Below are 12,500 nucleotides of genomic sequence, written 5' to 3'. Positions count from 1 at the left end.
TTTAAAGTCTTCACAGCGCCTAACATGGTCTCCCCTTAAAATTCTTATAAGGAAGTATACTGATGACTTGAGTTTAAAGTCTTCACGGCGCAGAAGCGATTAAGAAACCTAAAATAAAATTCTGCATAGGTCTAAATTAAGGATTGTGTTGATGATGAGGTTAACAAATACTACAGTTGTGAATGAAGATGACTATTCACATAACTTGTTGTTACTACTTGTAATGAAAGTTATAATATAAAAAATTATGAAAATTTTATCAATAATGATAATGAAATAATAATAATAATGATTATAATAATAATAGTAATAATAATGATAATGATTATAATAATAATAGTAATAATAATACTAAGAGTAATAATAATAATGATAGTAGTAGTAATAATAATAGTAATAAAAACATAAGTAATAATAAAGATAATAATAAATAAGATTGATAATCATAATAATGATAAAAACAATTATTATCTCCTTAGTAAAAATAACAATAACAATAACAACAACAACAGCAATAATAATAATAATAATAATAATAATAATAATAATAATAATAATAATAATATAATAATAATGATAATAATAATAATAATAATGATAATAATAATAATAATGATAATAATAATAGGGGTACTACTAACAATAATGATAATGATAATAATAATAATAACAACAACAGTGATAATAATGATAATAGTAATAATAATAATAACAATAATAATAATATTAAATAATAATAATAAAATAATAATGATAAGAATCATAATATCAATGATAATAATAGCAATAATAATCATGTCAATAAAATTGACAATGATAATGGTAGCTGCAAAATAATGTTCACAGTATTAAAAATGAAGCTTTGATGATAACAAAAATATTGGCTATGATAATAATAATAATAATAATGATGATGATAGAGGTAATAATGATAATAATAATAATAATAATAATAATGATAACAATAATAATAATAATAATAATAATAATAATAATAATAATAATAAATAATGATAAAAAATAATGATAATAAAAATAACAATGACAAGGATATCAACAAAAACATCAAAAAAAGAATAATAATGATAATTGGAGTAACTGTAGTCACGATAACAATGCCCCTTTTTGGTACAAGTATTAACATTGATAAATACCAATATAACGACTCAAAAAGACCCATTCGCGTAATGAATAAATGAAATCTTGCGTAATTACTTTGGCAGATTACTTACCACTTTCAGGCTCTGCGGTTTAAAGTACTTTATCAACAACGATTTAGTTCCAGTGTCATTCCATAAGGTTTATATTGCTATACTTATACTGCGAGGAAAGCAAACACTTGCATTTCGAATTGCTAGTTTGGATAGAGAGCGTTTATGTTTAGAGATGAATGTGTGTGTGTGTGTGTGTGTGTGTGTGTGTGTGTGTGTGTGTGTGTGTGTGTGTGTGTGTGTGTGTGTGTGTGTGTGTGTGTGCGCATATGTACATGTATATAAATATGTAAATATATGAATATACACACACACACACACACACACACACACACACACACACACACATATATATATATATATATATATATATATATATATATATATATATATATATTTATATATACATGTGTGTGTGTGTGTGTGTGTGTGTGTGTGTGTGTGTACGTGTGTGTGTGTGTATGTGTATGTATGTGTGTGTGTGCGCACACGCGCACCCGCACACACACACATATATATGTATATGTATGTGTGCACACACTTAGAAAATAATTATATACCGATTTATAGGCAAAAAACACACACGAGTGAACGGCAAGAGAATCTGCAGAATTTGAAAGTTATCTTTGCACTTCTTGTATCAGCTGACAATGATGTCCTGTCTTACCGTTTTAAGGATTTGTCTCCCGGTAAGACGAAAGAATATCATACAAATGTCAAAAATGTATCTTAATGATATATCTTCTATCTATCTACATGTATGATAACATTTTTCTCTTATATTTAAGTTTCTTATTTCGTGTGACAATAAGCGTATATGTAGGACGAGAATTAAATCGCGGTTGGACAATAATCCAAGTTTTGCATATAGCTAAGTACAAGTGAAGAACAGCTTTCAAAACTTGGAAGAAATCAAATAATCGAAAGTGGATATTAAACCACTTTTATTTCTTTTATGAAATCACTGCCAATTTCAATGATATTATACTTTCACCAACACGACAACGTCTAACATGTGACACATTCGACTCACTGACATACACTGCTTTCCCAGTTGGTGTATTCTACCGTCTTGCCTGTATAGTTGCCAGTGCCCAGCTGCAAGATATCTAACGTGCATCAAAGAACCGCTTTTCTTTCAGAGATAATTCCCTTTGAAAAAGTAGTCTCTACTACATACTACAAACCGAATAGTATAATCCCCATATATGCCAAGTTGATTCTATAGCGAAAACTGAAAGAACTTATCTATTTTGTAGGGAAAGTTTTGTACGCCTGGCAGGCCTGTGGCGGGACACATGACGCAGGGCTGCTTATAACCGCACACACGACAGAGCGTTTGACATACCTGAGGCGGCTTCGAGGAAAGGATGGTCGTGGAACAGTCTCAGTCGAAGAAAGAAACATAAAGCGATATTTAAAATTAGTATCTGATATAAGTCTAAAGTGAACATCATCACTATTTCTTCTTAGACGTTCTGTATATACGGTTAATAACAGCCTTGGATATGTTAACGAATAGGAAGGATTTGTCGCTAATTTTTAGCTTTTCTTATAGAAAAGACATACAGGACAAACATAATATGTAAATGCAAGAAAAGACAGACAAACACTGCTTTCAGATATGCACGATGCGACAGAATATATATTCTCTCTCTCATTCTCTCTCTCCCTCTCCTCTCTCTCTCTCTCTCTCTCTCTCTCTCTCTCTCTCTCTCTCTCTCTCTCTCTCTCTCTCTCTCTCTCTCTCTCTCTCTCTATATATATATATATATGTACATATACATATATATGTATATATATATGTATACATGCACACACACATACACACACACACACACATACACACACACACACACACACACACACACACACACACACACACACACACACACACATATATATATATATATATATATATATATATATATATATGTGTGTGTGTGTGTGTGTGTGTGTGTGTGTGTGTGTATGTGTGTGGGTGTGTGTGTGTGTGTGAGAGTGTGTGTGTGAATACACACCCAGCCACACACACACACACACACACACACACACACACACACACACATTAACACACACACACACACACACACACACACACACACACACACACACACACACACACATATATATATATATATATATATATATATATATATATATATATATATATATATATATATATACATACACACACACACGTGTGTGTGTGTGTAGACGCAAACATAAGTATATACGCATTGGTGTATGAATATCAAAACACTTCAAGACCTTCTATGTGTGTTCTTTATTGTAATGGAACCGTATACGAGCTGAACCTTATTTCCTCTTTGTTGTCTGATGACCTCGACCCGCTAAGGGAATATTCTCTCCAACCCTTTCCGTGTCACTTGCTGGGGGCCATCTGGGTGCCGGCCGAGCATCATGGCAAAGTTTAGCTGAACTTGTGTACATTTTGGGACATTTTCTTACTGCGGCAAGTTCAAAGTTCGTTATCCTTTTAATCTTCGTTTTCCTCTTGTTTTCTTAATTGGTGCATTAATTTAAAAAATGGATGTCTTTCGTTAGTTGGTGATTTACTTTCATTTCAAGTTTCTTATTATTTACATAAATTATTCATGTTACTTCACACTACAAAGTTCTTTATCATTTCACTCGGTCTAACATTGTTTATGATTTGTCAAAACAACTTTTGATATTCCAATAAAAACAGCTATAAAAAAATGTACGTGTGCATGTGTGTGTGTATGGGCGTGTGTGGGTGTATACACACAATATTATTGTCATCATAATCACTTTATTGCTATTATTGTCATTATTGTTTTTATTACTTCATCTTCATTGTTATTGTCATTATCGCTATTATAATTATTATTACTGTTATTATCATTATCACTACTAACATTAATATCATATTTTATTACTATCATTTTCATCTTCATCATCATCATCACCATCATCATCATCATCATCATCAACGTCATCATCATCATTATCACAATAATCTTTATTATATAATTATAAGTAATACTATTAGATCCACTACTGCTGCTCCCATTATCATCATTATTATTATCACTATCATTATTATCAGTATTATTGTTATCATCATTATCAATATTATTATCATCATTATGATGTTCATATTATCATTATTACCATTATTATTGTTATTATTATCATCATCTTTATTATCATCTATATGCTTATCAGAATGTCTAGAACACGTTTTAAAACAATGTATACAAAATACAGAATAACAAATTATAGAATATCGACAAAAGCATTTACCAAGAGTTGCTCGACACTGTCACATTTCATCCCTTCATTTCTGACCTGACATTTTCCTGGTTAAATGTCATTTTCCATCACCGTCATCCACGTGATTGATCTGCGGATAAATGATCAGCACTTTCGCTGTACCGGCCTGAATTTGTCCCGATAGTCATGTCCCTCTTAAGCGAGCGGTTTATTTTATCTGTTTATGGATTGATTGATTTATTCTTTCGTTCGTCTCTTCTAAAATTGAATCTCCTTCGTTTGGTCTTGACTCGTAGTGGTTTCTGGTGTATGAATAATCTTGCGTGTATGTTATTTTGATTTACTGAAGGGCGGGTCTATTATATACGTCTAAGGTACATGATGCAATGCCCTAATCATAAGGTAATTCCAAAATCAACTTGTCGTTTGTGTTGCTAATTGATCCTAACTTGATTACAGAATCGCATCAACATCATACGCACGAGTCGGCAGCGAAAATTTCCGTACCAACTTTATAGCTTGGAGCCAGAAATCCCCGTCCTGCCTTTAAAGTTCAGCTCGCTTGAATCGGCCACATCGTGCAACGCTCTCATTCTGACGCGTTGCTTCTCTGACCACAATGCATTATGGCCGACTCTGCCGTGCTGGCGTCATGCGTCTTGTCGTGCCCTGGGTGCAAGGCCCTCATACTTGTCGAACATGGACCTTGCCTTACTTCCTCCACATTGATACGTATCTAGATTATTTGATATCCGTCTTTTATTCGGCGTTTGCGAGGATATTTCAAATACCTTTTTCAACATCAACTCTTCGCCGATAGTACGGAAGCTTCACATCTGCTCTGTCAACAAAGAGACTCAGCTATGACAAAGCCTTTGTCTCGCTAAATTGGATTGAATTGTTAAATAAATTTAACTTGCTCCTAGTTCATTAAGCGAGTTATCTAAACTTTAAACGTTTCCGGTTATTACAATTTATTAAAACTTCAGGAGGTTTGACTTTCTTTAGCATATTCCTGCTGTCTAAATAGGAACTGCTAATTACCAACAAGGATATAGAGTGTGAGCAACGATGAGAACAATCAGGAAACACACACACACACACACACACACACACACACATACACGCATAAACACACATCCAAACACACACACACACATCACCGAGCTACCTAGCCGTAGACAATACGCCAGGCCCAAACTCCCTCTTTGGTCTGTTATATATAGAGAAAGATGCAAAGAACATCTCCCCCAGGCCGGAACAACTCCCCCAGGAAAGAACAACTCCCCCCCCCCAGATCATATCACCCCCCAGGGCAGAACAACACCCCCAGGCCAGAACAACACCCTCAGATCAGAACACCTCCCCCAGGCTAGAACAACTGGCCCAGATCAGAACACCTCCCCCCCCCCAGGCCAGAACACCTCCCCCAGGCCAGAACAACTCCCCCAGGCCAGAACAACTCCCCCCCAGCCCAGAACAACTCCCCCAGGCCAAAACACCTCCCCCCCCAGCCCAGAACACCTCCCCCAGGCCAGAACAACTCCCCCCAGGCTAGAACAGCTCCCCCAGGCCAGAACAACTCCCCCCCCAGGCCAGAACACCTCCCCCAGGCTAGAACACCTCCCCCAGGCCAGAACAACTCCCCCCCCAGGCTAGAATACCTCCCCCCAGGCCAGAACACCTCCCCCCCAGATCAGATCACCCCCCCCCCAGGCCAGAACAACTCCCCCAGGCCAGAACACCTCCCCCCCCCAGATCAGAACACCTCCCCCCACACCAGAACAACAGAACAACTCCCCCACCCAGATCAGATCACCCCCCCCAGGCCAGAACACCTCCCCCCCCAGGCCAGAACACCTCCACCCCCCAGGCCAGAACAACTCCACCCCCCCCCCCAGCCCAGAACACCTCCCCCCCCCCCCCCCCAGGGCCAGAACAACTCCCACAGCCATCGAAGCGCAATGCGGGGCCGAGATAGGTGCGTAAGTTATGAGGTTATCTCCGCCAAGTATCCCCTTTGTAACCGGAACTGTGTGGGCTCCTTATCGGGTAGACCAGCAACCGTAACGTGGTCCCACCTACTCGAAAATTCTGTACCACGGACTTCCATTTTTTTCCCCCTTTTATTCCGTTCTGTTCCTTGATGGTGTTTAATCGATCATTCCTTTAAATTTATTCTATGGACGTTTTTGCTTATTTGATAATTATTAACCATGCATATACGCACAAAGTGACGTACAGGTTTGAAAATTTAAAGTTGAGGTTTGATTTTCCTGGAAATGATACTTAACTCCTGTAGGGTTATGTACATTGTTTATTTATATGAGAAAAAAAAATATATTTTTTAATATACTATTAAAAGAAGTAATGCATATTTAGAAAACTCAAGTTCGTATGCTCGTGTATGTGTGTGTGAGTGTGTTTTTGTGTGTGCATGTGTGTGTGTGAGAATGTGTGTATGTGTGTGTGTGTGTTTGTGTGTGTGCATGTGTGTGTGTGTGTGTGTGAGAATGTATATGTGTGTGTGTGTGTTTGTTTGTTTGTTTATTTGTGTGTGTGTGTGTGTGTGTGTGTGTGTGTGTTTGTGTGTGTTTGTTTGTGTGTGTGTATGTGTGTGTGGGTGTGTTTGCGTGTACATGAGTGTGGAACAAGAATTACTTACCTTGTTGGAGAATTACCCGACGCTCCATCCTGGGAGTGTACTAAATCCGGCAGATCTGCAAGTTGAAAGGTCTTAGAACATCTCAAGAAACTTAGTACTGCGAAGAAGTTACGTCCGGCGGGGAATGTCTACTCTCTGAAGCCGACAAATGTATAAGAGCACATCATGGCACACAACTCTACGAATAAGTCAAAACAGGAGTGAAATCCCCGTAGAATTTACCATAACAAAAAAGCTCGCCACAGGAGACCGAAGGGTAAGAGTTCATATCGTATAATCTTGCGAGAAATCTCCATTCATAGTATAAAAAAAACGATGATTATTCCCTCAAAGAAAAGGCTCGCTTAAATTGACCAGTGTAGCAGAGCACAAAAATTACCAATAATCCGGCGAGTAAGTTAAACGTGGCGGGAGATGTCCGTAGAGTTCATCGCGACAGAGAAGATCGAGTGAAGAAACAGGTCAGCTAATAACACATGCTGGTACAGTCTCCTGCGACACTATTTAACCCAGCAGGAGAACTCGCGCTCATATATACCGTTTAATTCATGTTTCTTTTTTATTCAAATATGCATTTCTGTATGCATTTCGTATGTATGTACCTGTGCGTTTGTTGACTGTTGTGCATATGCATGAGTGTGTGCGTGTGCATCAATTAACATTCATTGCAAAAATTAACATGCGCTCCGTGAATGTCTTCGTGAATCGTTAGGATTTCAAGCAAATCATAACTTTTCCATTAGAAACATTTGTACTGCAGCATAATCACGTTGAAACGACAGTAATCTAAACTCCATATTTCTAAACTTCTTAATGCATTCATACCGCTTCATTCTCGAAGCTATAAACTAAGACAAGGGGTAGTTTAGATCATAATTCAGATCTTAATGTTCTATTTCCTGCTGTCTTCGTCCACTTTCTCATCCACTTTCTCATACTTGAACTCTGGAAAACGACGCTGACTAATTATTCTTTGTAATCGACAGTTCGTAGTGTTTGGTTTCGCTAAAGAACAAAATCCAGATTACAAGGCAAGGGTATTAATACTGGGGTACTAATGTTCTTACGATCTAATCTCAGCTGTTTTTGCCGAGAGAGAAATGCAGCTAAAATAGCACACTTCCAAGCCCTGTAATTCCTGTTTTTAACGAGAAAGTCCATCATTTCACGGTGAATCAGGTACGAGAACAAGCGTTTTTTATGTTCATTTTTTATTATATTGTGTCGACTGGATTCAAAAACTTGCTAGCCTTATTTTAAGAAATGGAATATATTGTAAGCTTTCGAACACATTCCCCTGGTTTTACCATTAGGCAATGAGTAACCATCGCTGTTGTATTATGAAGCTTCTGAAACGTCAAGAATGACCTTTGGTCTTTCTCTCATCCCTCTCCCCCCCTCTCTCTCCCTTTCTCTCTCTCTCTCTCTCTCTCTCTCCCCCCCTCTCTCTTTTAAACAATTTTACATCAAGTTATCGTTGTTGATATAACATTTTTATTTTTTCTATATGCATATGTTAAACAGTTCATAAACAAACAAACATTATAGATAATAACCCCCCCCCCCCCCCAAAAAAAAAATGCGTCCTAAAACAAGTGAGCATAAATGACTCTCTCTTGAATATAATAAATAAATGGAAATCATGCCAATTACGCCAGAAACCACAATAGTTACCATATTCTGATTTAATCATAAAAGTAAAACAGTACAGTATGCATCATGTAACGAAATCCTCTCAAAAATTATCGTTCTCGTTTCCTCGATGTCACACACACACGCGCACACACACACACACACACACACACACACACACACCGCACACACACACATACATACACATATACACCCACACATAGATAAGAAATAACATGGATGTACTATGAAGGGCAAACGTAACCACTTCAACCCCTATGCTACTAAGATGAATACGACAACTGCAGTTATTTTTACTATTTTTTTACAACACTGAATTTATATCGGTACTTGAATAACTACACTTATGGTAAATGGTTCCTTAGAGAAACGTGTGTTATTACAATAATTGCAGATATCTCCTTACTATTTTTTACACAGTACGTCACTGGATGTTCGATTACAGTGGTCGAACTTTTATACCTTTCGGAAAGGTGCTCTTTGTGAAAGTTTTTCTTCCTCACTAAGACTCTTGGTAAATTGTCCCTTTTCTTAAGCATTTTCTGTGCAATAGGGTTTGAGTCCTTACCTCTTACCAGGAAAAAAGGAGCTCTAATGTGCCGTTCTACGTTTGTAGGCTTTGGCGAGTGTTGTCATCTTACACAACTCTACGGAGTTCTCTCGCCACATTTAACTTACTCTTTAGTTATGGTTTCAATGAGCTTTCTCGTCGAGAGGATCTCACTTGGAATTTCGTGCAAGACATTCGCCTGCTTTATCTACCACAAAGCCCGTTTCTAAAAATGCCTAAATTTTATTTCGATTTTCCATCACTCTTTTAACTGGCAGTGCTCTTCGCCGTTTTCCCAAAATACTTGACCGATCCTTTGATTCCACAAGATGGAGTATAACGACTTCATCAGACACTAAAATCCCAGATAGTAGAATAATTGTTCCCAGAATAAACCTATCCGCGCATTTGAAGAGGTCGCCATCCTTATGGTTGAAAGTCCACTCCCTCTATCTAAACGTAAGTACACACATCATGAGCAAAGATGGCATGAACAACGTCAGTAAACTTCAAATTATCCAAGATCTTGACAATGCTATGTATGCGGGGAACAGGTGACATGTCATACGAATCCTATTCTGTAATGTAATTCTGATGAAACGTAGACCCGTGTCAATCTTTTCTCCGTTGTGGCTTCATATCAAGGCATTACTCTCCATAGTACCTTCTAGCTTAAGGCTATAAAGTCTCCTCTTTCTACACCACGCTTCTCCCATAAAAAAACTAATGTGCTATTCGACCCACGCCGTTATGTTTATTTCTTCCACCTATTAAGTATGTGACACTCTGCCCTTCCCTCCACAAAACCCACAGAACGGGGCTCTCATAATCTTTTCGAAGGGGAGCTGCTCTCAGGCTGCACGTAATTAAGCTTCTGTCCCTCGTTTCAAATCCAGTGTTTGCATCCACTCCATTCTGACTCGTCTACATCACTGTATATATTCTTTACTAACTGAATTATGCATATTCTTTTCCACTGGCTCGATGCATGTTCCTCCATCTCTTTCCTTAAGATCCTCCTTAATATTCATTAATTCTGATCATCTCCTTTCCTCCCTAAAGCTAGTTCTAGTATACAACTCTATTAATACACCTTTCACAGCTGATGAGGTGTCTTCAGTCCGTGATCTCTGAAAATATATATATCACCTGTTTTACTTCTTTCGTTAATAATCGCCTTTCTCAGCTTCCAATCTATATGCTCCAGTTTTTTCCTTAAATCAGTGGAATATTACAGAACCGTACATCTCAGCTATCGTTATTGTTATCACCATTATTGTCCCTATTCTTCTCTTTATTTTATATCTTCTTATCATTATCATAAATACACACACACAAACACACACACACACACACACACACACACACACACACACACACACACACATCATCATCACCATCATTATCCCCGTCACAATCACTGATCTTCAGCTGAGAGCGGAAGCCTCCGGTATCCATAGTTACCGAGAAATATAAATCTACCTCGGGGACAACTTTCCCGAACTCGTCCGTATAAAATATTATTGGAACAAGATATCTACTCCTGTGGGAAATCCTGTCTCCCAGCGACAGTGATATATACGAAACTCCATTCTCTAAATAATGCAGAATATCATTTCATCTGGCTGTTCGGTATCTATATCTGCCTATATCTCTCTGTGTGCATGTACGGACATATTTGTGTACCAAAATACATCTGTATGTGCGTAGACACACATGTACACACACAGACGCATATACATACACGTACGTACATTGTATATATATGTATATATATATATATATATATATATATATATATATATATATATATATATATATATTTATATATACACACACACACACACACACACACACACAGACACACACACACACACACACACACACACACACACACACACACACACACACACATATATATATATATATATATATATATATATATATATATATATATATATATATATATATATATATATATATATATATATATATATATATATATATAAACAGTTGTCAAGAAAGCCAGTAGCTTCGAATAAACACATACTTACTAGCACTGTTTACAGCTTCATGATCTTCAGAAATTATGCTCACTTTGCAAGCATTACGAACCGAAATACCAAAAAAAAGGATTATTCCAAGACTGACTTCATTGACAAACCATAACATTGCCTTTGTCAGTGTATGTTTAGTCCTGCAATGACCAACATTTAATACAGAAAAACAGGTTCTTCGTATGAAAGGATGAATGCACTGTGCACGCGCCTACGTACACGTTCTTGACCGAGCTGCCAATGCCTAGGTCATAGAAATGTCAAAGTGTGTAGCGGACGACGCAAGGAATTTATAATACAATGCACTAGAGTTTAAAAGCAGCTCTTGGATCGATAAAACTTCAAATATTCTAGCCTGAACTGTCTCGGCTAACATACCGTATGCAAATATCTAAATCTACGTGCAGTATGTATCTGTTTATCTGCAACATCTCCCTATCTATTTACTGTATCTATCTGGACGCGTACAGTGTATATAAATCTCTCCAGTATCTCTCTCTTTATCTATCTATGAATATCCTCATGTATTTAAATATACATCTTTAATCTGTAGAACAATCTACCTCGCTATCTATATATGTATACTTACACATACAATATGATACTTGTAAAATCACACTTCTGTCTGAGAGAAAAGAAAAGAAAAGAAAAAAATATAAATCAGATTCACCTTACTAATCGTAAGATTATCATACAAATGCTTCTACTGAAATGTGACACATATAATTTTCAGATCTAAATAAACTTCTTACAACAGCAGACCACAAGGGTTGATTTAGATGCCGGTTTGCAGTGTTGAAAATGCACGCACTCTGGATGTTGGCAAAGAAATAGATAAATCTGCTGGTGTCAAATCTGCTCCACCATTAAGGCATACCCGCCAGAACTCCACATATTATCAACACACAGAGAAACAAAACAAACCTGTATTTCTGATGATTAATATTCCTTTGCATTACCTGGCCGACATCGTTATGGTCACGGAACAACAAAGAAACAACAAAAACCTATAATTCTGATGATTGCAACTCATAACCGAAGTGTTACACGGTTTCTTTGCAATGCCTGTGCAATATCGTTATGGTCACGGGACAAGGAGGGTA

The 12,500-nt window shown here is 37.0% G+C and overlaps 1 protein-coding gene across 2 annotated transcripts in view; it reads right to left on the bottom strand.

The window, feature by feature from the left end:
* The window catches only part of LOC113825561 (lachesin-like), a 42,147-nt gene extending 39,883 nt beyond the window's left edge, over nucleotides 1-2,264 (bottom strand). Inside the window, exon 1 of one of the 2 annotated variants that reach the window (XM_070144071.1) lies at nucleotides 2,200-2,264. The gene's annotated coding sequence lies outside the window, so the exon portion shown is untranslated. The remainder of the gene's footprint in view (nucleotides 1-2,199) is intronic. The other variant, XM_070144070.1, reaches the window with a different exon arrangement.
* Nucleotides 2,265-12,500: the final 10,236 nt, after the last annotated feature.

Source organism: Penaeus vannamei, chromosome 31 (assembly GCF_042767895.1).
Source record: "Penaeus vannamei isolate JL-2024 chromosome 31, ASM4276789v1, whole genome shotgun sequence".
Lineage (NCBI taxonomy): Eukaryota > Metazoa > Arthropoda > Malacostraca > Decapoda > Penaeidae > Penaeus > Penaeus vannamei.
The sequence above is the reverse complement of the archived record's forward strand: the minus strand, read 5'-3'. Positions and strand labels throughout refer to the sequence as shown.